We start from the raw sequence: 26,311 nt of genomic DNA on the forward strand, positions 1-26,311 counted from the left end.
AATTAGTCATGTTATGAGTAGTATAAAAATTAAAATTTGTCAGAACTGGAAAATTATACATAGTAACCCAGATTTAGTCCAGTTTTTGGGAAAGAATCCTATATTTGGTTATAAAAGAAGTTCCAATTTTAAAGACTTGTTGCAAAAAACAGTGGTATCAATAAAAGCAAACAAATGTGGTACTTTTCCATGTAATGGATATAGAAGTTGTAGATTCATTGCTACTGATACTACACTCAATCCTGGACATCTAAATTTTGAATTGGAAAGTTAAGGGATATATACTTGTAACATGAATGAATTACTTATGTTGTAAGATGCTGCAGCTGTGAAGTCTTCTATGTAGATAAAACCTTAAGGAAGCTCATATAGCATATTAATGAACAAATGGACAGCGCCAATGTTTTGGCCAAACATGCACATTAAATGTTTAGATTTCAGGAAAGTTGTACTTTTTGTAATCGATCATTTGGCATCTATTTTAAAAGGTGGCGATTTTAATGATGAACTTGAAATTAGGGAGCGGAGGTAACATATTGCAGCTGACGACATTCCATGATTAAATTAATCTTTAAATATAAAATATATTTTTAAAGTACTTCTTTATGGAAAATAACTATAAAATATTTTTAAACATATAATCCTCATTACTAAGTATTGTTGTTTTATCGTTACTTATGTGTTAGTAGTAAGATAATATAATTCATGTTGCATCAGTGACTTTAGTCATGTGAGTTATTTTTCCCTTTATAAGTGTTGATGCATTGCTGGGTAGTAATCTGAAGAAGTTATTGAACACATTTTAGACAAATCACTTAATTTCATAAGGTCACACTTTTTTCAGCTCCTTTTTTCAATTCACTGTATTTTTTACTTTCAGCTTTTCTCATTTCATTATGGTTTTATTACATTTAGTTAACTTCTTCAAGACAGTCACTCAGGCTTTATATAGTGATCATGCTTTTCACACAGTGCATCTTCATATGACCAGGGTGTATAACACTATACCCCATGCAGGCATAATAAAAAAGCTAAGGCTCTGAAAATATAACCATAGATGGTGAGATGGAAGGTGGACTGGCTAAAATATAGAACCAATAAAGTTCATGCGACAGGTGTTTCTAATGACAGCATGAAAGTAACGAAAGAGTTCTCCAGGGCTGTGTGTTGGGAACACTCCTTTTTGACATTTACTTCTCTCATTTCCAAACTTAGAACCAGCACCTCTGGTTAAGTAAGCTTGCAGATGACTGTAAACTTGCTCCCCTCAGAAAGGATGTGCTCTAGTAAATATTTGGTGTACTGAACATGGGGTCTAAAAGTATAACATTATTGCATTTGGCAAACAACCTCTATGCTTAACATATAATAAAGACAATACTCCACTACAAGATGAAAATGTAGTCAAGGATGTTAGAACCTTAGTTGACAATTCCCTCTTCTGTACTCATCAACTAGCAACTGTAATAAGTAAGTCCTTCTATTCAGCATGACTGATAGTCAACGGTACATCATCCAGATCTAAAGAAGTCATCATCCCTTTATATTCAGCATTGATTAGATCAGTCATTGAATACAATACCCCCTTCAGGATGTAGCACACTAGACATATCAAACAACTAAAGAAGCCCTAAAGGTTCCTAATTAATACAATTATGGACTTAAAGACTGTAAGCTAGCAAGAGAGGCTAGAAGCTCTATCCCTTTACTTAGTATTTTGTAGATTCTTGAGGGACAATACATGCCTCACCTATGGTACAATCAGAGACTCTGTTTTACCTTACCTCCTGTATCTCTGCAAATCTAATAGTTCCTCAACATCAGACTCAAGGACCTAAGTCTTCACCAGCCGAAAATTTGAATGTTATCGAGAGATAGATCCTTTACTCAACATCTGTCCCATCTCTGGTATAAACTTCCCCTGCAGATTAAGCTGAGTGACACAGTAACATCCTTCAAACAGAACCTGGATGATTTGAAGAGTACCAACAAATTTATTCTGGACCTGGCTGTCCTAGTTCTTAGTGCAGCCTGAGGGTGGATACTGACAAGGTATTAATGCCTGTAAGACTAAATTGTCTTGTAACTCCTGTGAATCTACTGAATCCAGCAAGCTCTATTTATTTTATAGTTTAAGTCTCTTGTATGGATGCTTGTGGTATTACAGGGTTTTGGGACAATAAGGGAGTTGCACTGAATGTACTCATTGGAGACATTTTAGGCTAGGCAGAGATCACCCTATGGGAGCCTGTATGAAATGGGAAACATATAGAGCTTTAATGAATTCAGCATAGATCATGAACTCAGGCCCTTGGTTTTCTTTGTGAGGAAATGTTTTTGTTTGTTTTTTTAAGTTGGATCATTTGTCTTGACAGATATATGCCAAAAAGAGCATTATATTTTGTAATAGCTCTCATAAGGTAGAAATAGAGAGGGATGATCCCCTCCTTGGACCTAGAAGATATAGCTTTGCTACTCAACTCAGCTACTATAAAGGATGTCCTAATGACTGCAGATACAGTCCATTATCTTCAAAAGTGCCCAGAGCCCCAGTAACTGTATTGATTTTGAGGGAGTATGATTTAAGTGGTAGGAGCATGGATGCTCATATTTACAAATGGCATGATACCACTCTTTTTTACATTTAGATTTAGGCCATGGTCCTGGTATCGTCTTGCAGGATCTGAGGAGTCTTCTAGAAAGTTGATTATAGCTCTGTGTTTGCAGTCATCTGCAAACATGGTCAGCCAAAGGCCAATGACATCAGCTGTGACATCACAGAAGAAAATAACAAATAGGAGTGGTGGCAGTATTAGCCTTGAGGGACTGAACTATCAATGAGCCTTTTAGAGAAGACTGTGCCACCAATCCTAATTTTCTGAGTTTTGTCTATGAGCCACTTTACTATTCAACATGATATATAAGGGTTTAAACTTAGTTTGATTAATTGTATATAATGTCCAAATGAAGAATGTTATCAAAGGCCTAGGCCAGGTTGAAGTATGCTGAGTATATTGATCTATCATAAAGATGCCTCTGTGATTTTTACAAGGACAGGTAATTATTTGTATTTATCTAAATGACTGTATCTCTCACTCACTTCCATGCTTCTTATAGCATTTTCCAGTATTCAAGTGACATGTCCCCATCACTCTGCTCTAGAAATAGGCATATAATTCTACTGTCCTTTAGTGTGTGGTATTATCAGCATTTGTATCAAAAGCAAAGGAACAATATTTTAATAAAAACATGAAAGTCAAAGAGTATACCAGATACTCTCAGAAATTACTTCATTCTTATTCAGTGCCTATCTTGTCTAGGAGCATGAAGGTACCCAGATATCTAACGGCTTCAACCAGATTATCCTGGGTTCATTCATGTTAGCTCAATAAATTAGGGGCAGCACTAGTGTCACTTTCTTTGAGACCTGCATGTGGGTTACTGCTATGAAGAAGTGCATTTTATGTTTAACCATGTAGCCAGAGACTGCCTCCTGTTTATTCCACTCTCTATACTCCAATTCTGCTGCGGTGACCTTCATTCAATTCAGAACTAAGGGATTAGGTTACACTGCACTGATTATGTGAGGCCTTAAGATGCTTTCAATCAAATTTGCAGCAGAATATCATTCAGTGTTTCATTCAGAAGTTTAGATTTATCTTTTGAGCCAGATGGCATTAATTGTAGACATGAAATTCAGTCATCCATCAGATTAGATTTTCAATATCATCTTCAACCATTGCAAATCATCAGTACCCTTGTCTGGTGGTCAATCAGTGAGAAAAAAGACAGACTTCCTTCAATTTTAGGTTCTCATGTGGATAGAATAAAATGCTAAATAGTTTGCTTCTTTAAATCGTTCTCTTTAAAAAAATAAATGTGATATAGTGAGTGGTGTTTGACAAAAGTAAATGCAGAGTTGTGGCTTCATGTAAAGTATCTTAAGAAAAACCTGCGCTGTCATTTAAGGATTCTATCTGTTTTCTATTCATAGTTAATACTAAAAGAGACCCTGCAAGCATTGTAAACCACTTCAAATATTCTTCCTGCCATTGCATACAGTCATTTCAGCAAAAGAGAAAGCATCAAGAAGTTAAAGATTGCATGAAAAAATATAACATATCATCCCACTGCATAAAGGTGGGAACTCCAATGACTTTTCTAACTTTCGTCCCATAGCTCTACTATCCCCACTTGCAAAAATAATGGAAAAGTGCATCCATAAGCAACTTCTTAACCACCTTCTCTATCACAACCTAATAGCCAACTGTCAACATGGATTCAGACCTTTCCACAGTACCACCACTGCCCTGCTATCCTTCACAAACTGTATCAACAAAAACCGCAACAAAAATATCCTTTCCTCTGCAGTCTTTGTTGATTTATCTAAAGCTTTTGACATGGTTAATCACCAACTCCTTCTACACATACTGAAATCCCTTTCACCCGACCCTCTATCTATGAATTGGTTCACATCTTACCTTGAAAACCGACAGCAGGCTGTAATCTGGCAAAATAAACTATCTAATCACCTTCCTATCTCCCTAGGTGTTCCACAGGGCTCCATATTAGGTCCACTCCTGTTTTCCATTTATATCAATGACCTTCATTTAGCCATTCCACTCTCCACCTGTATTCAGTATGCAGATGACTCTACTATAATCTGTTCAGCCACTTCCCAAGCCGAACTTCAGTCTCTTACCCAAAAAGCTCTCAATTCTTCTTCTTCTTTCGGCTTTTCCCAGTTAGGGGTCGCCACAGCGGATCACCTTGTCTGCACATTGAATGGCAGTGGAGTTTTACGGTGTCGAGTTGCCAGCCCGGCGCCCAACCTTCCACAGAAGGCACACTCACACGCACACCTAGGGCCAATTTAGAGTGTCCAATCCACCTGCAGCATGTCTTTAGGATGTGGGAGGAAACCGGAGCACCCGGAGGAAACCCACGCGACCACAGGGAGGACATGCAGACTCCGCACAGAAGGCACCCCAGCCGAGGATCGAACCAGAGAACCTCTTGCTGTGAGGCGGCAATGCTAACCACTGCACCACCGTGGCCGCCCTACCCAAAAAGCTCTCAATACTGTAGAAGAATGGTTCTCTAACTGCTGCCTCCTCCTAAACCCCAAAAAACTAAACTGTATATAGGAGAAGCATAGAGTAGGGTTGAGATTAATATTTCACACCAACCCAAAAGTCCACTCCTTTACATTTCACTCTCACATTCAATAATGGTACTCTTATTTCTCCTGACCCAACCACCAAACTCTTAGGAATTACAATTGACAACAACCTCAACTTTGATACTCACATAAATACCGCAATAAAATTAGTTAACAGAAAACTAGGATCCCTCTACAGAATCAAACCCAGTGGCAAGGACTGCTATAACCAGAACTCACTTAATCTCAACCCTACTCTATGCTTCTCTTATATACACCAACATCTCTAAAAATAACCTCAACAAACTAGCTACATCCTATAACAATATTGTTAGATTTGCTATAGGCTCTCCTTTCAGAACTCATCACTGTCTGAATCTAAAACAGCTAGGCTGGCTTGAATTTCTTAACCAGCTTCAATTCCACCAACTTACAATAGCCCATAAGACCCTGTATCAACCCAGCAACACTCCAATACTTTCTATCCTCATTACACCTTATAATAATCTCAAGAATCTATGCTCCTCAAACAAAATGTTGATTAATACTACCAAATCAAAAAACTCAGCATGTGACTCCTTGTTCTCTAACGCTGTCGGAAAATTATGGAATCAACTACTGCCTGACCTCACATCTCAGACCTCTCTCTCACTTTTTAAAAGGAATCTAAAACTATTTCTCAATAAACACTGGTTATGCTCCTGCACCAACCCTGACTAACTTTTTTCCTTTACTCTAATTCTCATCCTACATCCTTTACAATCCTCCCTCTCTATGTTTCAATATACTATGTTTTGCATGCAAATCTATGTTTACATGTATATTGTACCTTCTTTAGTATATTACCCTTTACAGATTTTTGATTATGTTATTATTTACATTGAGTAGTATAATTATGTTCATCTTAAAAAAAAATTGTTTTTATAATGTTTTTATGTAACAATTGCTGTTTTTATATTGTTTCTGTCATAACCTCTATTAATTTTGTATGTTTTCCTGGAGCTTTTCTCCCCGGGCCTCTACTGAAAATGGACATGTATCCAGTTAGACTAGCACAGTCAACAAATGTAAAATAAAAATAAAAAAATAAAAACATACAGTCCTATCTGGATGCTTGAAAGAGGGTTTAACAGTGAGATCTGTAAGAAATAAAATGAAGTAAACATACAAACAAATATGACCAACATGGCAGAAAACTATAACTTTAATATAAAAGATGCATAAAAACATATATAAACAATAAGAACTTTTGCAGCTACGACCCACTTCTTCTGACCATATAAACAAATTAATAAACTTGCATATTTAAAATACAAGCCAGCAAGTCAAAACAGCTAATAAAACCACATGATCTACATTGTATCATTAGTTCATAGGTTCATAGGTTCATACTAGGCTATCTGCCCTAGGGCATTTATAAGCCTAGCCAGAGTGTGTTTGGCTTTCACCACCCATTTTAAATTAATTTTGCTATGCCCTTTTTGAGGTTAGTATACTGTGCCTCTGTCTAACAGTGACACAAACCTACGATTGCCTAACCTGGACTGGGATTTTATTCCAGAGTGAAGGGAGCCTCTGGGTTATGACTCTGTCCCTCCAGCATGTCCTATTTATTTCAGTGCTGAGGTTCAAGTCTCTCGAGCGCGTAGCTCAATGGGATTTGAATTTTCTGAGGTGCAGCATGTCCATTAATTCCGGGTTGGACATGGCTTTATACGTCAGGCACAGATCGCCTCTGAGCAGGCGGTATGCCACCGAGTAGAGCTGGAGTTTCTTTAACCGGGCAGCATATGGCATCTGTTTGAGCCCTTTGATCCTCTTGGTGAGGTACTTTTGGGGTCTTTCCAGTTGCTGCAGGTGTCTGGTAAGGTACATCCCAAATGGGGCATTGTACTCAATTATGGGCCTGATGAGGGATGAGTAAAAAGGCACGATGGCCTCCCCTGATCTAGATGTGAATCCCTTCATGATTAGGTGGGCTATATAAAATGCTTTTCTAACCACTTTGGCCACGTGGTTGTCAAATGAGAGATTGCTATCAACTTGAGTCCCCAGGTCCCTAATTACTTCTTCTGTACTTAATGGATTACCACCTATGTGGTAATTTGTGGGCACTTTGTTTTTGCCAAAGGGGATGACTATACACTTTTTGGCGTTTAGCTTGAGGCCATGGCTCTGGCACCAGTTGTCTGTTTCTATGAGGCCCTTTTGGAGGATGCTTGTGTCGGCTGGAGAGTCAATTATGGTGCCCAGTTTGCAGTCATCTGCGAACTTGGTCAGCCACAGTCCTTCCGTGTTGGCCTGTACCTCTGAGAAATATATACTGAACAACAGGGGTCCCAGGACTGAGCCTTGTGGGACACCACTTGTAACTGGTTTGGAGTCTGACATGGCTCCAGCAATTCTAACCATGTGGGTTCTGTCCTTGAGCCAGTTTGCAACCCATCTAGTGACATAGGGGTTTATATTTAAGCTGGTGAGCTTATCTATAATGCCCGAGTGGGGTATTGTATTGAAGGCTTTTGCGAGGTCCAGGTAGGCTGTGTGGACCACCTTCCCCTCGTCAATGGCCTTGGTGACTGTTTCAAAGAAATCAACCAGGTTTAAGAGGCAGGATCTGCCCTTAACAAAGCTGAACTGTGTAGGATCCAGTGTCTGTAGGTCCCCAATATCTTTATTTATAAGGTCCATGATGATCCTTTCCATAGCTTTGCAGACCAAGCTAGCCAGGCTTATGGGGTGATAGTTTCCAGGATCCGTTGAGGCACCACCTTTGTGGAGAGGGAATACTGTTGCCGTATGCCACTCTTTGGGTACATATCCTGTAGTAAGGCTGAGATTGAACAGTAGTTTTATGTTTGGGTTTAGCTCTTCTTGGAGTTCATGTAGGACGCAGCCCGGGACACCGTCTGGTCCCACTGATGCTGTGTTTTTTTGCTTTGGAGAGGGCAGCTCTTACCTGAGCATCTGAGATGCCAGGGGAGCAGCACTCTGCTGGGAAAGATATTTGCCCTTTTGGTGGGGAGGGGGGGGGGAGAAGTTTGCGCTGAACCTGTCAGCTAGGATGTTGGCAATGTCTGTGGGTTTGGTGTATTTTTTGTCATTTTGGACTAATTCTGAGCATATCTGGGAATTCCCAACAGGTTCCTAACATAACTAAAGAAAGCCTTGTGATTATCCTTAGTGTCCTGTGCAATTTTTCTCTCAAAGCTGGCCTTAGACGATTTTATGAGTGCCCTAGGTTTTTGCTAATACTGATCAGAGATGCCTTCCCTTTTTGGGATTTTGCTCTATCATGTAGTAGCTTCCTCCTTCTATTGTATAGTTTGTTTATGGCTGGGGTCCACCAGACAGGACGTCTGCCTTTGGAGGATTGGGTCTTGGTTTTATTTGGGATTGCATGATCCATGCATTCCTGAAGGTGTTCATAGAATGCGTTTATAAAGGATTCTGCGGTCTGGGCCGTATTTTCCACAGGCCCGGGGGCTTTGAAGGATTCCACCTCGGTTTTGAAGAGTGTGAAATTTGCTTTAGAGAAGTTTTTCACTGTGGTTTTCTGGGCAGGGGGTGGGGTCTGGATGTGAATATCCAGTGAGATTAGTTTATGGTCTGATCTTACCAGTGAGGGATACACTTCTGGTCTGGAGCATAGAGTCCCCATGTTGGTGATGATCAGGTCCAGTATGTTTTCCCTCTTATGGGAGTGGTAACAAGTTGTTCCATAGCATTTGAGTTTATAAATTCTAGGAACCTTTGGGCTAGGGTGTTGGAGCTAGAGTAATGCTCCCAGTCTATGTTTGGGTAGTTGAAGTTGCCCAATATAATGGTGTTTGGAGAGACCTTCATATTTTCCAGTGTTCTCAGGAAGGCCGAGTGGAGTTCCTGGGTTTGGGAGGGTGGTCTGTAGCAGGCTATAAACTGGAAGGCAGTTTTACCCACTGTTAGTTGCACATGGATAGTCTCTGATGCTTTGTGCTGTGCCACCAACCTGGAGGTGTGGGTATCTTTGATAATATTGATACTCCCTCCTTTTGTGGTTCGGTCCAAGTTTGGGGCCGAAAAGCATGGTATGAGGTATAACCTGGTAGTGCTGGGGTGCTCTCGGGAGCCTTGAACCAGGTTTCTGTTACTGCACAGATATCGATGTTCTCCATGCTAAGGAGAGTTTCGAGTGCATGCATCTTGAGGTTGGGAAAGATATTCTGGTGTTGAGTAGCATTACTCTTAGTTTCTTATCCCTTGTGATACCTATGGAGGTGGGTTTGTCTTTTAAGCCTTGCCTAAAAAAGGCACTATGGGGGTAGCAAGAGCCTTTGCCAATATCCGAAAGCCCAGGGGTGATAGGTGCAAGCCGTCCCTAGCGAAGCATTGTGGCTTGTCGAGCATGTCATCCCAGGCTGACAGGCATTGGATCCCATTTGAATGACACCAATACTTAAGCCAATTGTTGAAATTGATCATCTTCTCTTCATATTGTGGCATAATTCTTGGTGAGGGTAAGATGCTACTCAAGGTCAGGGTCATACCGGCCTGGGCTACATGCTCAGAGAGCTCCTCTATGTCTCTTTTCATGTAGTCCAGGGAGGTATGTCTCAGGTCATTCACACCAGCATGGACAATGACTGAGTCATATTTGTACTTGCCTTGGAGTGACCTGAGTGTTTGTGTTATGTGGCGGATCCTAGCGCCCGACAGGCAGCTCACCGTGACCTTCTCCTTGTTCAGCCTGGTGAGCGGGACATCAGTGTGCCTGACGATAGAGTCACCTATTACAAGTGTATCAGATGTGTTGTTTAGCCTTAAGGGCTGTGACTGTTCGGCACACTGGCTTTGTGAGCCATGTGTTGCACGTGTTTTGTTTTGGGGTAGCAGTTGCTTGGGTGTCTGCTTTGGAGGTCTCTGCTGCTTAGGCAGATTTTTATTTAGAGCCTCCGAGTATGTTTTTGTGTGTTTATGTGTTTGGTTTGCTGTCATGGTAGGTCTATGTGAGACTGGAATTGTAGTGAGTTTGGTTTCCTTTTCCTCCTGACTGTTTACGCCAGTACTGAGTTGAGAGAGCTTAGCCTCTAGTTTGTCTATATGGTTGCATCTCTCACATGTGTTGGAATTTGTTGGGAGGAGGAGAGGGTTGTCTGTGTACATGAGGCAGTTGTAACATTGCCTCATGATTCCCAGATTCACCAGCTAAACCAGAGAGGAGATTGACAACTGACCTTTGGACATGCTAGAATAGTATTGGGAATTCCTTTATAATTGAAAAAAAAGGGCCAGTGGGGAACAAGGTACTCAAGGGGAGTTTGTGAGGGTGTAGTGCTTTTAATTTTTTAGTGCTGACTTATATAATTGCTTTAGTGAGTAAGTGCCAGGTAACTTAAATGCAATGTGCTACAGGTAACTTAAATGCAAAAACAACAAACAGTAACTTTCATTCAAGTAAAACAAGGAAATAAGTACAGTAAGCAATGCAGATATCACTAGGGATCCACAGAAGCGCTGAAAAGCCATGTTTTAGGTGGAATTAGCGTTTCAGGGAAATAACAAGCAAACAAACAACAAGCATACAAACAAAGTTAGATTCAGCAGGCCTGGATCTAGTCTATGCTACAGCAAACAAGGTGTACCAATTTCAGTAAGAAACAGTTCAAATATGCAGGCACTATAAGCCTTTAACCAGAAATTCCCAGCTCAGAAGGGCAGAGTCCAGCCTCTCCTCCCACAAGAGTGCAAACCACGAACCCTCTTAATGTAAAATAACTGGCCTGAAGCCCAAGTGCTTAAACCAGAATTAATACACTTTTAGAATAACAGACACTGAGCCCTCAATCAGCAGTTCCCAACTTAGAAGGATGTAAGCTACCTGTCCTGCCACCACAGTGCAGGCCACAAACCTTCCTAATGTAAAACAACTGGTCTGAAGCCCAAGTGCTTAATCCAAAAGACTTAGAATGATAGCTACACTTTAATCAAGTTACTACCAAGCAGTAATAAATACAATTGAATACTTTAAAGAATGCCTGGATTAGTGCTCAAGTTATACAAACAAAGCTAGATTCAGCAGGCCTGGATCTAGTCTATGCTACAGCAAACATGGTATACCAGTTTCAGTAAGAAGCAGTTCAAATATGCAGGCACTATAAGCCTTTAACCAGAAATTCCCAGCTCAGAAGGGCAGAGTCCAGCCTCTCCTGCCACAAGAGTGCAGACCACGAATCCTCTTAATGTAAAATAACTGGCCTGAAGCCCAAGTGCTTTAACACTTTTAGAATAACAGACACTGAGCCCTCAATCAGCAGTTCCCAACTTAGAAGGATGTAAGCTACCTGTCCTACCACAACAGTGCAGACCACAAACCTTCTTAATGTAAAACAACTGGTCTGAAGCCCAAGTGCTTAAACTAAAAGGCTTAGAATGAGTTACACCAAGCAGTAATGAATACAATCAAGTATGATATCCATTCATAGCAAACTCACCATTCATAAACAGCTGACCAATAAGAATGCGTATGTATAACCTCCTGACCTCAACACGAGCTCAGCAGAAAAAACTTCATTCAGTCTAAAAAATCTATCTACAGATACATTTTACAATTTAATTCTCTGCATTAAAATTAATTTTTAATTTTTAAAGCATATACGAACTAAATAAACAAGTTCCCGATCTTTACTTAATGCAATGTGATGCTCTTTCAGATGGAATCAAAGCAGCTAATAAAACCACATCATCAAGATTGTATCAAGTGTGACATTCATAGCATACTCACCATTCATAACCAGTAAGAATTATGTGTAACCACCTGACCTCAACAAGAGCTCAACAGAAAAAAGCTTCATTCAAACAAAAAATCTATCTATGAGTACACTATACAATTTAACTCGATGCATTAAAATTAATCTCAGCATGAAGAGCTAAAATGATACGGCCATTCTTTGCCTTAAAATCTCAAATTAGGCTTCATTCTATTTCTTGATTCACAGTTTGTGTCTAAGGCAACAGGTGTCTTTGTTTACCCTATATAGTCAGCAGACCACACTCTCACAGTCACTGGAAACTCACTCTGGAGAATACATCCAGGAATTTTAATTAGTGAGAATATATTCACAAGACTCAGTGACAGTTTTTTTTCACACTCATTTAACTGACACAGACTGGCCCAGCATCCTGCATCACTAAATGGGTGGCACTTAAGGATTTAGTGTTTGCTGAATGTCAACATCTAGTCGCAGTGAAGACCAGAAAATAGTAAGTGACCACACAGAATTTTTATCATGTATCACACAGCTTCAACAGCATCTCCATTTTTGAAAGGATCAGTATACATGTATTAGATTTAGCATTATTAGATTGCAACACCATGACGGCCAGCAACCTTGATGTTTATAAAACAGCATGCCAAGCCCTAATCAAAGGAACAGGTTGCTTCCCTTCTCAGCTGATAAAATAAAAGGATTCCAAATATTTCATAGTTTGCTTAATCCAAAAAAGTTCAAGTAATAAAACATTTTCAATTGAAATCCACTATTAAAAGAGTTTGCAACCATTTTGACTTATCCATCTCCCTGACACACACACATACACACCTGAAGATTGCAACCTCTCCCCATCAGTCAGTTACAAATAGAATACCAGTGTATGCCAGCCTCTAAATGTATTCCCATGTATGGTACTTTACTTTCCTTTAATCTGGAAAATGCAGTATCTTCCCTAAAATCTATCAAATCTCCTGGATTTGACACATGAAACTCTGAACCTTATAAATAACATTAAAAGCTAGTAGCACCTTTCCTGCTCCTTTTTATAAATGACTTCTCTGTGATGAGTATTGGCCTCTGCAGTTGCTATTAGCAATAATATTCATCATTTAAAATCAAGGGAAGACCCTATGCTGGCTGGGTGATGCTACTCAGTTTTGTTCAAAAATATAGAAGCCAAAGCTTCTAGCAGGGGTCCTGGTACATTGTACAGAGATGGCATGAGATACTCTGCCCTGACTGCATGGTCATGTACATCCTTGCTTAGTTCTTCAACATGCCCAAACCTTGGCTGCTGGTTGCACTTTGTGGCAAAAAGAATTAGGGTGAAGTACATTTGATTTGTCTTCAGGTTACCTGGGTTAGTATAGGCCATCCACCTAACTTGTGTCCTTTGTTTCTGAATCATTGCTCATCTCCTTCACCTCTAGTGGACATTAACAATGTCCATTCTACTACCAGCACCTAAAAAGATGGTAAAGGACATAGATCTCCCTGTCCACTTCCCTCATTAATTTATCCTTGAAATCTCAGATCTGATGAATCAGGCAGGATACTATTATTCAGCCAGTGACAGTGAAGGAAATCCCCATTAAATTACTGGCCTACATAGATGATAGTCCTCTTATTCTTGGCTTCCCCTTCTCACTTGCCTGAGCTTTTTAGGTGTTTGACAACTATTCATCTTTGTCAAAGTACAAACTAAATTGGAGCAGAACATGTGTTTATTAGTAGACAGCAGCTTATCAGACTGAGGTTTTAGTTTGGCCTCCTTTTGGATATGAGTGCATTTGCGAAATGTGTATGTTAATCTCATAATTATGTGATATTCCTCCAAAGGGAGAGATAAGGATATAATTCTGTTATCTATTGTATTGCTAATATAGTCAAAGTAATGTCAGTTCCCTGATTAGCTTTCATACTCCATATGTTGTTAGAAAGTCTTGAAGATGTATTGTTTATATTCCTTCAGTCTGGCATCTATAAATATATATATACTGGGCCACAGTCACTGTTGCTTATAACACTTTCAGCAGTCCTGTGTTTCTTGACAAAATCTGACAAGCAAAAAAGTATGACTTGAGCTGTACAATGCCTATAGTCCTGAAGTGTTTCTCTCATCTTCTGAAAAGGAGCACTCCTATGTTTGTTTGTGTCAAGTCAAAAATATGCAACAGGATATGATGGGATTACTGAAAATCCTTGCAAGCATGGGAAAGACATATTTGTTTAACAAATCTTTCCATCTCCTGACACCGCATTTTCATATCATGACATAATTTTAGCACCAAATCAGTGGTTAAGGATATGTATACCTCTCAACCTCTTAATGCAAGAAATCTGGACAAAGCTACAAATAAAAGTAGGACTAAGGCCCAAAAATAGGGACAATTTTTAAATATCGCTCTTACAAACTTAGAAAGTTGATAGAATAACAGGTTTTGTATTAGCATGGATTTTCTGAAGGGTATGAAGCCTGAAACTCAAATGTCTGTTATTATTTTCTGACTTTAGTCTTTCATTATTTGCCACTAATTTGCCAGAGAACAACAATTTTATGAAAAAAGACTACAAATATGAGGCAAAATTCTGGACATTCTGGGAAAATCTATACAGTCAAGAGGTATGAACATGGTTTTATTTTTTTAACATTAATTCATTAACAAAAAATACTGAAGTGGTTTTCAGACCCATTTCAACCAAAATGGCAAGGATATATGCAATACAAGCAGATGATTGAAGGTTGCCACTTAACTACAATATTTTTGTGAAGTGGGAGGAAACAGTAGTATTCAGGAAAACAACACACAAGTAGAGTGACAGTCCACACACAATACATGCAACATTTAGTTTGAATCCTAGACCCTGAAGATTTAAAGTAACAGTTGCATCTTTAAGCCAACTGTGTTGAAGGTGTCAGTTCAGGGAATTCAGTATTTGTAAGTAAGGACTGAGATGTGTAACCAAACACAGTTTTGTCTCTGATAAACATTAGTTCTCTTCTCAGGAGTACAAGTACTGAGCAGGATTTTTTTCTGTTTCCATGGTGTTTTATTTCAGACATCTTCAACTTCCAAGACAAGAAGAGAGAAAAAAACACACAGAATAAAAAAGTCAGAAATATAGATGGCTTTTCTAAATGCCAGAAAAATCCACAATAAAATGAGTGATGTAGAACCCTTTCACTGCTAAGAGGATTTTGATATTTGCACTATTACTATAACATTTAGATATCCAAAAAAGCATATCATAAGTTCCAGGGTATACCTCCGTCCATTGTTGCAGAGCTGATGGAATGGTGTCTCAGTATTTGTAAAAGATCACCTAAAAGCCATAATCAAAGAAATTAGCTCAGGACTAGAAATTACCACACAAAAAAAATCAGCTGTACTAAATACAGTACATTGCAATAGAGATCTGTCATATACCATCAAAGTATTGCATTCTGAGATACTGATAAAGGCCTTGGGCTGAAACCAGTTAATCTGTGAGACTATCAACCAAAAATAAAATCAATTGTACTATTTTTGAGTCCTGTGGTATGTACTTTTTAGTGCTGGGTTGTGTTCTTGCGTTTATTTGATTTCCAAGCACTTTACACACAGGGGAACTACATTTGTGAGCTTCTATTTATGAATATGTTAGATATACCAACACACCTTGGATGCTTCTGCTCCCAACCCACTGTTATACCATCTGTAATTAATACAAATCACAATGCATCAACATTAAGCTAAGAGTAAAATCGACTTCACAAATGCACTATTCTTCCCAGACTTTCCCAATGGAAAACTATGATGCAATAAATGGTATGCAGATGGCTAGAAGCATATATTATACTGCTGAGGATCAGGGAGAAGAAACCAAAGCACTTGGGTAAAATCCATAAAGAGCCAAAAACTCAACAGGAGAATCAAGTGGAATTACATAGCAACAGTACTCAGTGCAATACGCTGCAAAGGTCAGTTGCTGTCACACACATCCTACCTTGACTACCACAGAGAGCTACTTATTGAGTGCACTGCTGATGCCTGGCTATTACAGAAAATGAAAAACAATTATGCACACTGCTTTTGCAAAGCCAGAATAATAAATGCTTATTTGAAACAAATCACAACAGTGTCAGTTACTTTTTTCCACAGACAACCCCTGCATCCAGCAATTACAAGTCAACTTTATGGACTGAATTTACCTCAGATATCAGATGTAATGAAATAAAAATAGCAACAACTGGACTAAGTAATTTATTTTAACCACCCCTCATACGTAGATGTGGCCATCAATTATTTCCATATGGATCCCTTCAGTAGTTAAGCATGTATGTACAAGTAGAAAATGACACCATTTTGATATCGATCCTTTCATTAGTTTGTCCATGTATGCACAGACATTTCACTGACACCAAAATGAAGTAGTATATCCATGTATGCCCAAGCACTTCAAAGACATCAAAATCCAACATTTCCCCCATGATCCTTTAGTAGTCCATGTCTGCAAAAGCACTTCAATGGCACCAAAATTAAACATTTCTTTCAAAGACCCCCTTCAGTAGTATTCCCACATCTGCACAAGCACAATAATGACACATTTCCCCCTGTGACCCCCTTCAGTAGTTTGCCCATGTCTGCACAAACACAAAAGTGAAATATTTCCCCCAACAACCCCTTTGATGGTTTGTCCATGTATGCACAATCACCAAAATGAAACATTTCCCTCAAAGACCCCTTCAGTAGTTTGTCTATGTCTGTACAAGCACTTCACTGACATCAAAATTAATAATTTCCCCTAGCAGTACCTTCAGTAGTTTGTCTATGCATGCACGGTCCCTCTCATACACACACACACACACACACACACACACACACACACACACACACACACACACACACACAGACACACATAGACATACATACACCTGCTTACATATACACAAGTACTTACCTTCTTCCCACATTTCAGCAGCAGCACACATGCTGCAAGCAAAAAAAAATAAATAAATACTTTAAAAATAAATAAAAAATCTTTTCGCATGCTCTTGCTTCCTCTTCCATGTTAGCTACTTCCTTCGTCTTTGTTCAGGCTGCCTTTGTCACCTGAGGCAACTGTTGCCAATAGGAAGGGCTCCTAGTATAAACATGTAGCAGTCGGGTGAATTGCCCATTGAGGGACTTGCCGAATGCTGCTGATCAAACTGGATCAATGATCTGGAAGCCTAATGCCAAACTGTTTTCAAAACAGCCCAGTAATTTTAAGAAGTTGATTTTGTTTTTTTTTTTTGAGGCGGGGGGTTAGTATTTCCTCAGAAATTCCACACGTGCATAGACAGAGTTCAGCAGACCCAAAACACAACAGAAAGTCAACTATTATCTTTAATTTAAAAATAACAGTTGACTTCCTGAGCCAGCAAATTTCTTTTTTTTTCTTTCTAGCTGAGGGGTAGCTAGAGCCCAACAGTCCAGTACCACGAGCCATCCTTGTTCCCTACACTGTATCAATGAAGACCAATGGCCATATTTCTGACCAATGATTACAGGCAGTAGTGGTACCATTACTTCATAAGGGTGATGGGTAACATCAAACTAAACGATTTTAGATCCATCAGCTTCACCAGAATTCAGAATCAGAGTCAAAATGGCACATAAAATGTCTCAGGGAGCCTACTTCTTTTAGACAAGGAACAATGTGGATTTGTGGGGGATCTTGCCTTATGAATCCTGTGGCATTCTTTGAACAGGTAACACTAATACTTCATGAAGGGCTAACAATTTATATTGCTTATCTTGCAATGCTAAGACATTCAGCACTATCTTACACAATAAAATAATTGACTAATTAATAGGAATACATGTTACTTCATATGTAATTCAAAGATCCATGCCATCTGGGAAGCAGCTTGATGAAAGTTGTAATACTAAATTTAGACTGTTAAAATGTGAAATTGATGAAATGTTAAAATGTTGAAATGAAAATACCTATTCCCATAAATGTTTTAAAAGTTTGAGTTGCTCCCCTTCTCCCTGCAGAACCCATGCTCATTTCTAGTTACACTAATTGGTAACTGATTGTTTCATGACTGCGTGTTTTCCTGTAGCAATAACCAATGACTGAGTGCAGTATATTGAAGATTTACCCATGGCTGGTGTGGTTTAATCATGAGTGTGAAGCCCAACTGATTAAATAAAGGCAACCGTGGGTAAATCTTCAATATATCACACCCAGGAGGTGGTTATTGCCATTATACAATGAGATTATTTAAGTAAAAAAATACTTACTTTTCTTAAAAATGTCTTTGTATAATAGTGTTGTGGTGTTTTCCTGCTTTCTTTCTGTATCCTGCTGCTTATGTACTGCATACAAGTGTGGGACTTACATTCCCACACTTACACATCAGTGCTTTGGAAAGTAAGCAACAGAAAAAGGAAGAAAAAATGAAGGTTGAAATCCAGACAGTTCAGAGGTACAACAGAGGCAAGGCAGAAATACAAGGAAAATCAGGTACATCTGTTTAATTTTTGCATAATGTAACTGATTTTACCTGCATTTTCTCTGTCCTTAGTACATACCTCTTGACCTCTTAGCCCAAGAAAACTGGAAAGTTGTGGCATATATTAATAAAAGAAAGTCCAAGTGACCAGTCTTTTTTCTGTTAGTATATGCTAGATTTACAATAGGCACACTGGTTGGGCTGAACAATCAGCATGCACATTTTTGAATGTCACTGACCTATCATTGTATAATGAGCAATACACATACGTATTAGATTTAGCTATTAGCAGGTGTTTTGAATTCAATATTGTAAACCTTCAACATTTTGATGTTTCAGGATTTTGCATTCAGTATTATGACTGTTAGTACACCGTTATTCAACATGCTGTCACATACCCTTAATTCAATGGGTAAAATGTTACTTAAGCCAAAGGACACAACAATTCAAACTGGGAATATACCTCTCCCTCCTGGCAAGGGTTGCCAGTTCTGTCCCACAGAGCTCTGTACTGGGGCCACTTCTTTTGGTACCAAATATGCTGCATGACTTCAAAATAAGTAACATAATTACTTCAAATAAAATACTGAATATTCCATGACAGTCTACAAAAATAACCACCTGGTGAGTATTCCTCATGGAATTTGGTAAAATAGATATCTTTATCATTACATCTTACAGAACTGAGCAACGACATCTGCATAGATGTAAAACGTAACTGTAAACTGTTTTTGCATGGTAGGATGAACCCTACTGATAATATCAACTGTATTGCAGACAACCTTGCTACCATAAAAGCACATGGCTCTGCTGACGATAGTGAAGTTGCAAGGCTTTAGCCAATGAAAGTCGTCCACTGAGCAGATCTGTCACATTTATATAAATAGAAATAAAAAGAAGTATGCAAGCAGCCTAAGTAGCCTTACAGTTTTATGAATCATTCTTAAGCATGCATGCATGCGTACCCTGAAAACTCAGAAGGCAGCCACAGGCTGGCAGGATAATTGAGCATTACTGTATTCCACATTAAGCTATTTAAGATAGTGAAATGTTTCTTGGTATTGCAATTATAAAATGTACATACTTAATATTAGTAATTCATTCCTTTGCCCAGCAAAGCCCGTTAAGCATAGCTGTCTTATTCACAGTTGACAACTAATGCATATAAATGAAAGACATAAGAGTAAAGGACCACTGGTTCAGCTACATGCACATCAATGTGCTTGCTACCATCTTGTTCCTTCATCTTTTCAGTGCCATTTAAAGCATTCCACGGAATCCATGATCACAGGTAGGAGTATCTAACCCTGCATAATGCTAGCATACTTCTAGTGTATTCATCCAGGTCGCACATATGCAATATAATACCTTTCTTTTTCTAATTCCCAGTGTATATTAACAATTAGAAATACTACATGTCATGTAAACTGGATGTACATCTGATGAAGCCTAATTAAAATGAAAGTGCTCATCTATGTAATATTTCTTTTATTTTTCAATAAAGTAGTATTGATTTCTAGAAGTGCTAGATTACTCTGACGTCTCGAGAGAGTGGCTACAACCTTTGGTTCTTTTTTCCTCCTTTCAGAGAGTCTTAACCAGCAACTTCATTCCTCATACAGTACATGTTTTCCCTGTGGTTTAATGGTTAGAAAGAGCCAGATGTAAGTTGGATACAGTAGTATACAGGCAAAATGGGGAAAACTGAATTGTGCACCATGAATAGCCATGACACAGGAATTGACATGACAGATATATGGGATCCCTATGTAAGGCTAATCTTCCTGATCATCTGTTCATCCTAAAAGACAGATTGTCAGATGTAATATCCATTGTGCTCTGGACCCATGTTTTTCTAGGTCCCCCACATCTGAAACTATCCACTAAAGCATTATAAGACACCATCAGGGTCTTTCGTTTTGTAGTTTTTTTTTTTTTTTCAAATACCATTGTGTTTGTTTTCTTTTGTTTTTTATGTTTTACAAGCTTTTTGTAACATCTTATTCTTGTTTATCAAATGACTAAATAACATCTCTGGCTATGTATTATTATCATTATTTTTTGATTGTCTGTTTCTTCAACTGTTTTAGTCATTTTTAAATTTCCATTTTATTTATTTATTGTTATTTCTGTGTTTAATTTCTTCATGAAAAGCAGGAAAAGGGACATATTTATTTAAGCAAATTAAGAAATTTTCAATACATTTGTCATTTGCACCTCATTATTCCCTTATTTGAATAAGACTTTCTCTGTTATCTTCTAACTGTTCTCCTTTGGCATTTCTTTTATCTCTGATTCACATCTTGCTTCCGTTTATACATTACCAGCACAAACACCTGCTGTGTGACAATGAGTACTACACTTATTCTCTGTTTGGAGTTTTTTATGTGTTGTATTATAAATGTTATGCTTCTGTAGGTTTGGTAAACTCATAGGCCGGGATTCACTAATCCTCCGTGTAAGACTAAATAAGTCTTACATGGAAACTGCAGCCTAAGAGGAAGATGTCAGCGTGCCATGCATATTCATGAGGGCGCGCTGACTCAAGTCTAAGGCTAACACGGAGCGTGAATGAGTGCAGGAGGTGTGTCGGACTGCTGAGCCTTCCAAAAATCCACGCCCCTGCAAGTCCCTCAATCGGCAAATGTCAACTGACATGAGTGAGTCTGCTCAAATGTGTACATACCCAGCACTATACTCACCCACATTCTAATCCCCTGTACAATTATAAAATGTAAAACTTTCCTTTTTTTTTTTTATTATTCCCGATATAGCTGCCCGTATTTGCGCGTGATTGCACTGGTTTGCCCATTGCTTAGCTACAGTTAGCAGTTTAGAGACTGAAGAGGATAATAAGAAACTTATATGTAAATTAAGCCAAATAGCAATAGCATAGTGGTAGAGCCTTTGCACAAAGAGGAGGCATTCCCGGTTCAAGTCCCACCACTCCCCTTTCTATTTTCTGTAGGAAATCTGTATAGAAAAATAATTCCTGACATTTATCTTTTAAATATTTGTAGGAAGCATTGAAATGGCCTATGTAGTAGTGAACAATATTTTATATATATATAAGAAGGTGAAATGGTTATGTATACAGATGAATGCGTAAGTAATGTATCTTAAGCAATGTGAAGCACTGCTAACCAAAGTTTACCAGTATTAAGCACATTTAAGTATAATTGCTCATAGCTGAGCACTGCTTTAACTAGCGCAATGGCTTTGCGCAGAGCTGTGCATCGTGCCAACTAGCACAAACAAAACATGTTTGCGTGTAGCTGCGCATCACGCTAACTAGCGCAACGTCGGGCAACGTAGAGCAATGTAGAGCAACGTTGGGCAAAGTTGAGCAAAGTCAGCTAAACACAGCCACACCTCCTAGCCTGTCTGGCCAGTAGTAAAATAAAAAGCAATGACAGGCCTTGAACCCGGGATACTGTGCACCATAATCACAGTACTGAACCACTGAGCAATGACAGCTTTTGATATGCATGCACTTTCAACGCACACATACATATTAATGAAAGTTTACCCAGTGCTAAGCAGGTGTGATTTCAGCTGACATTTTCAAAACTGGCCAATCATAAATAAGTGCGGGAAATGAGGCATATTTAAGCCCCAAGGCGGGAATACTTGCAATAACTGGTTGTAGCTCCCATCTGCAAGCAGCATGACTGGTGTTGGAGAGGGCTCTCGCTTTCAAGCGCAACGGTGGGACATTGAGGAGTCAAAAGTGATGGTTTGGCTCCTCTTCCATAATCATGATGACAGACTCCTGCAGGGCCAGTTCCAGGGCACTGAATACAAAGCAGAAGCCTGGCACCATCTAGCACATGATCTCACCAGTGCCACAGGCGTCCCTCAGACTGGTGAGCAGGTCAGACACCACTACTCAGACCTGAAGAGACAGAAGAGGGACTGACTGAACCAGTGGATACAGGAGGCCTGTGGGATGGAAAATGCCCCACTACTGAGTAGGTAGCCATGGAATGAAGTATGTAAGAATTGCTATTGTAGTCTATATTATGGATAGGTATATGTCTCACTATCACTTCATTTACTTCACAGCTGCATGTGTCCATGCTGTGAATCAGCAAACCTATGCAGATAGGCTGCTAAGGCTGTGCCACCAGGCAGGTTAGTAATTATTCTGCATGTATTGTTATATAAAATAAGTGAGAGAGCATGAAAAAGAGTGTTGTAACCCATTAATAAAGGTATACTACATCTTGAATAAGTCTTCTGCATGCACTGTAATATCAAATAAATGAGAGAGCCTCTACAAAAGTGTGTAATGTAATTAATAAAGGTATAATTCCTGGAGTGTGTCCGTGTCACTTTCTTCGATATGTTGTTGTACTCTTGCATTATAGAAATATTACTGTTGTATTAAGCGCTGTCAACCCACATATAAAGTGGAAGAAGGGAGTGCCAGTAGCTGTTAAGCATATATACAGTCCTCAACAGTTGGTTAATGGCTGGCATGTATAGTTTAATTTGGCACATGAGTAGCTTGTTATTGTGTACCCCAGAAATGTCATTGTGCTGCTAGAAATGTAGGGGGCTGTTAAAATATAATTGATAATGTCACCTGAACACATCCAGATATGTATATATAGAAATATAAATAAAATATATAAATACATAGCAGTAACATCTGCATCCTGGACAGTCTGTATGTCAGATACAGGTCAGGTATATAAAGAACTAGCAAAACCCATTTCACAATTTAACGGACATTGCCAGGTGTAATAATACACGTAGGGGATATATACCTGCAGTCAATAGGAATGTAGTGTAAACTATAAGTACATATAAGTTGTTAATGGAGGTATCTTTTTACACCCTACTGTATGTGCATAAACAATGCAATTCCACACATCAATGGGTATGTCTAATCTCAAAACATTTGTTGGGACATATGTCCTATTGCTTCATAAATATCTGCATTTACTTTGATGCATCTGCCCTGTTCAAATACCACAATCTTGGTGGCCTGTTGCCACCAATCAATCCTGCATGCTGTTGGAATGTCCACTGTTGTTCTATATATGCATGTGTTATGCTTGCTGTTCAACTGTTGGAGCTCTGGTGTGTTGGGTTAATGGGAATACTACTGCATGCTGTTACAACTAATTTGGAATGCTTTTGGCTGTTAACAACCCATATTGTCATTAAATCCTCCTAAACCTAGAACGTATGGGAAGGCCGGTCCCAGCAGACCCACCTGTCCCACCTCAGCTGGCGATGGCACCTGGCACCAGCAGGTCCGGTGCCCAGCCCAGGACCTCCTCCTCCATTAGCCCTGTGCCACCTTTGGGTGGAAGCGCTGCAGGGGATGGGGCTCATCCCCCCCGTGCAAGCGTGGCTGGAGGTGGGCCACCTATCACCCTCTGAACGGTCCAGGCTGTGGTGCATAGGGAGATCGAGCGTTCAGTCGCTGATCCTCTACACCAGCATTAAGCACGTGTGGAATGACTCATGAGTGAGCCTGCCCCTCCTACACAGCCCCCAGCACAGCCACCCTCTGGGCTGTGAAGGTGCAGTGGTGGCTGCCCATGGGTGGAGATCTCAGTTCCACTGTTGCCATCTGTGGGCTCATGGTCTTGTGATTTCCAAACTTCCTTCCCCGTCAATGGTGTTCACTCACCACATGTGTCATAGTCTGCCCCTGTATGCGTCTTGTTTGTCTTGTCTGTTTACCTCCCCAACCTACCTCCCAATATATACCCACTTCCCCTACCACACATTCCACTCTCACCTGAAAAAAAAAAAAGGGTAATCTGCTCCCAAAAAAAAAATTACACCCCATACACAGCTGTCCATTTTGCACACGTGTCCACTGGACACATAAACTGATATTTAATTGGCAGTACAACATACTTTGTTTTCCTCACCCCTCTCTCAGTGGTGGAAGGTTTCATATTTCCCTCCAAATTTCTAGCATATGCACAGCTGTTGCTGTTAAAGAAATGGGCAGCTATGGACCTTCCCTACACCCGTCCTGCACATCCCGAGCTGTTTTCCTCACTGTCTTTCCCTCTTTGTGCCCCTTTTTCACCACTTTCCTATCTCCCCATTTTCTTTTCTTTCAAAGAAATGAGCACGGGGGTTAGTGGGAGTAAGCACTTTTAAGCAGTAGTTAGCGGGTTTGCATGAGTGTGCGCTTGTGTGCCCTTAGCTAAGTATTGCTAAGCTTCGTGCAAACCTGTGCAAACCCGCTTACAACTGCTTAAAAGTGCCTTAGTCACCCTGCATGTGAGGGCCCTTGTTCTGCTCAGCAGCAAAATAAAACACCTCTGTCAGTCTTGAACCCCGGAAATTGGACACACTAGACTGCATGAAGTACCACTAAGCAACAGTAGATATACAGCAGGTTGTTGCTGAAATAGATATATCATGCATCAGAATGAGTGAATGTAAAGGAAAGATAGGAATGCCATAACACAAAACTTGTTCTGTGGAACTTTACCAGCAGTTGTTGTGGAATTGCATTACATGACTGTGATAACAGAACCAGCCATTCTAGCAGTAAATAATGTTACAGCAGCACTTTACAATCCCCAGACAGTATCATAGCAGGACAATCCCCACTCAAATGTACAAAATACCTGTGTGTTCAGGGTCCACCAAGGATGTAGGTAGGCATACTCAGTACTGGAATCATCCAGTTTTCTTGAGCATCCTCTGCTAATGTCAACAATAAAAAAGCAGAAACTGTGCAGAAGTGAGTACATTAATATTCACAGTATAGCAGTTCACAAACAGTTCATGTGCCAAATGAATACATCTCAATAACTACTTATGTATGGCAGCTAATTGTATAAGTAGGAAAAGAAATTACATACTCCCACGTATCTTGTGTTAGCATTTGTAGGGGTGAGCACAATTCTACACTGACAACTGTGTACTGGAAGTGGCAACATTCAGGTTTGAGTACAACATTGAAATCACTGGCTACACCCCTAGCTTCAGATATAAGTATACCAACCTTCTGACTTACACAACGGTATCCACAGCAAACAAGCATGGGCCCCACTTTGGAAACCTGAAAGGGCTACACCTACCTGACTTAGCAATTTATAGCATTGGGTTGCTATGACAGTGAGTATTGCAATCACCACACAGCAGGCTGCATGCAATTACCAAATGGTGGCCACCAATTGGTGCAGAGGCCATCACATGCACATGTGCAGATACCTATAAAAGCAGACTGTACTTGCTGTCCACACATGCAATCATTCCATTGCTGTTATGGAGAGAAAGAGAGAGAGAGACAGAGACAGAGACAGACAGACAGACAGACAGACACCAACATCTACATCAACATCAACAGCAACAGAAAAAAATAAATAAACAAAAAAAAAGGCACACGGAACTGAAAAATACAAACATATACAAAGGAAAGGTATGTAACAGATATGTGATTACTGGCATGTAGTAGATGTTTTTGAAGAGTACTCTACATACTTTGAATCATCCATATGTGGCAGCAGTACGTATCTATGCACAGATGCCCTGCATAACTACTGCCATGGACAAATCAGTGTGTAGCTGTGTGCAGTGGGATATAAATGTGACATATGTAGCTCAGCATTAAATGTCAGATATCTGATCCATGTTATCTGTGTTCTGTACAGTAGTGTGTACAATGGCTGTTTGGAGGAGTAGCGCATACAGCTATATAAACATGGATGTAACAGAGTAACAAATGCATGATAGTCATATTAACGTGTAGCTTAGAATTGGCGACTGCTGTACCAGGCTAGTATGCTAATCTAGCATTTGCAGCTATAGATACACCCTCTAATATTACTGTATCCTCACATGTGACACCTGTTCATGTTGTAGCAAGGCCGAACAGGTCAGCCGTGAGGTCCACAGACTTACAACAGTGTGGACCTTGTGTGTGTATGGCAC

Source organism: Protopterus annectens, chromosome 1.part0, assembly GCF_019279795.1.
Source record: "Protopterus annectens isolate FY-2018-M chromosome 1.part0, PAN1.0, whole genome shotgun sequence".
Lineage (NCBI taxonomy): Eukaryota > Metazoa > Chordata > Ceratodontiformes > Protopteridae > Protopterus > Protopterus annectens.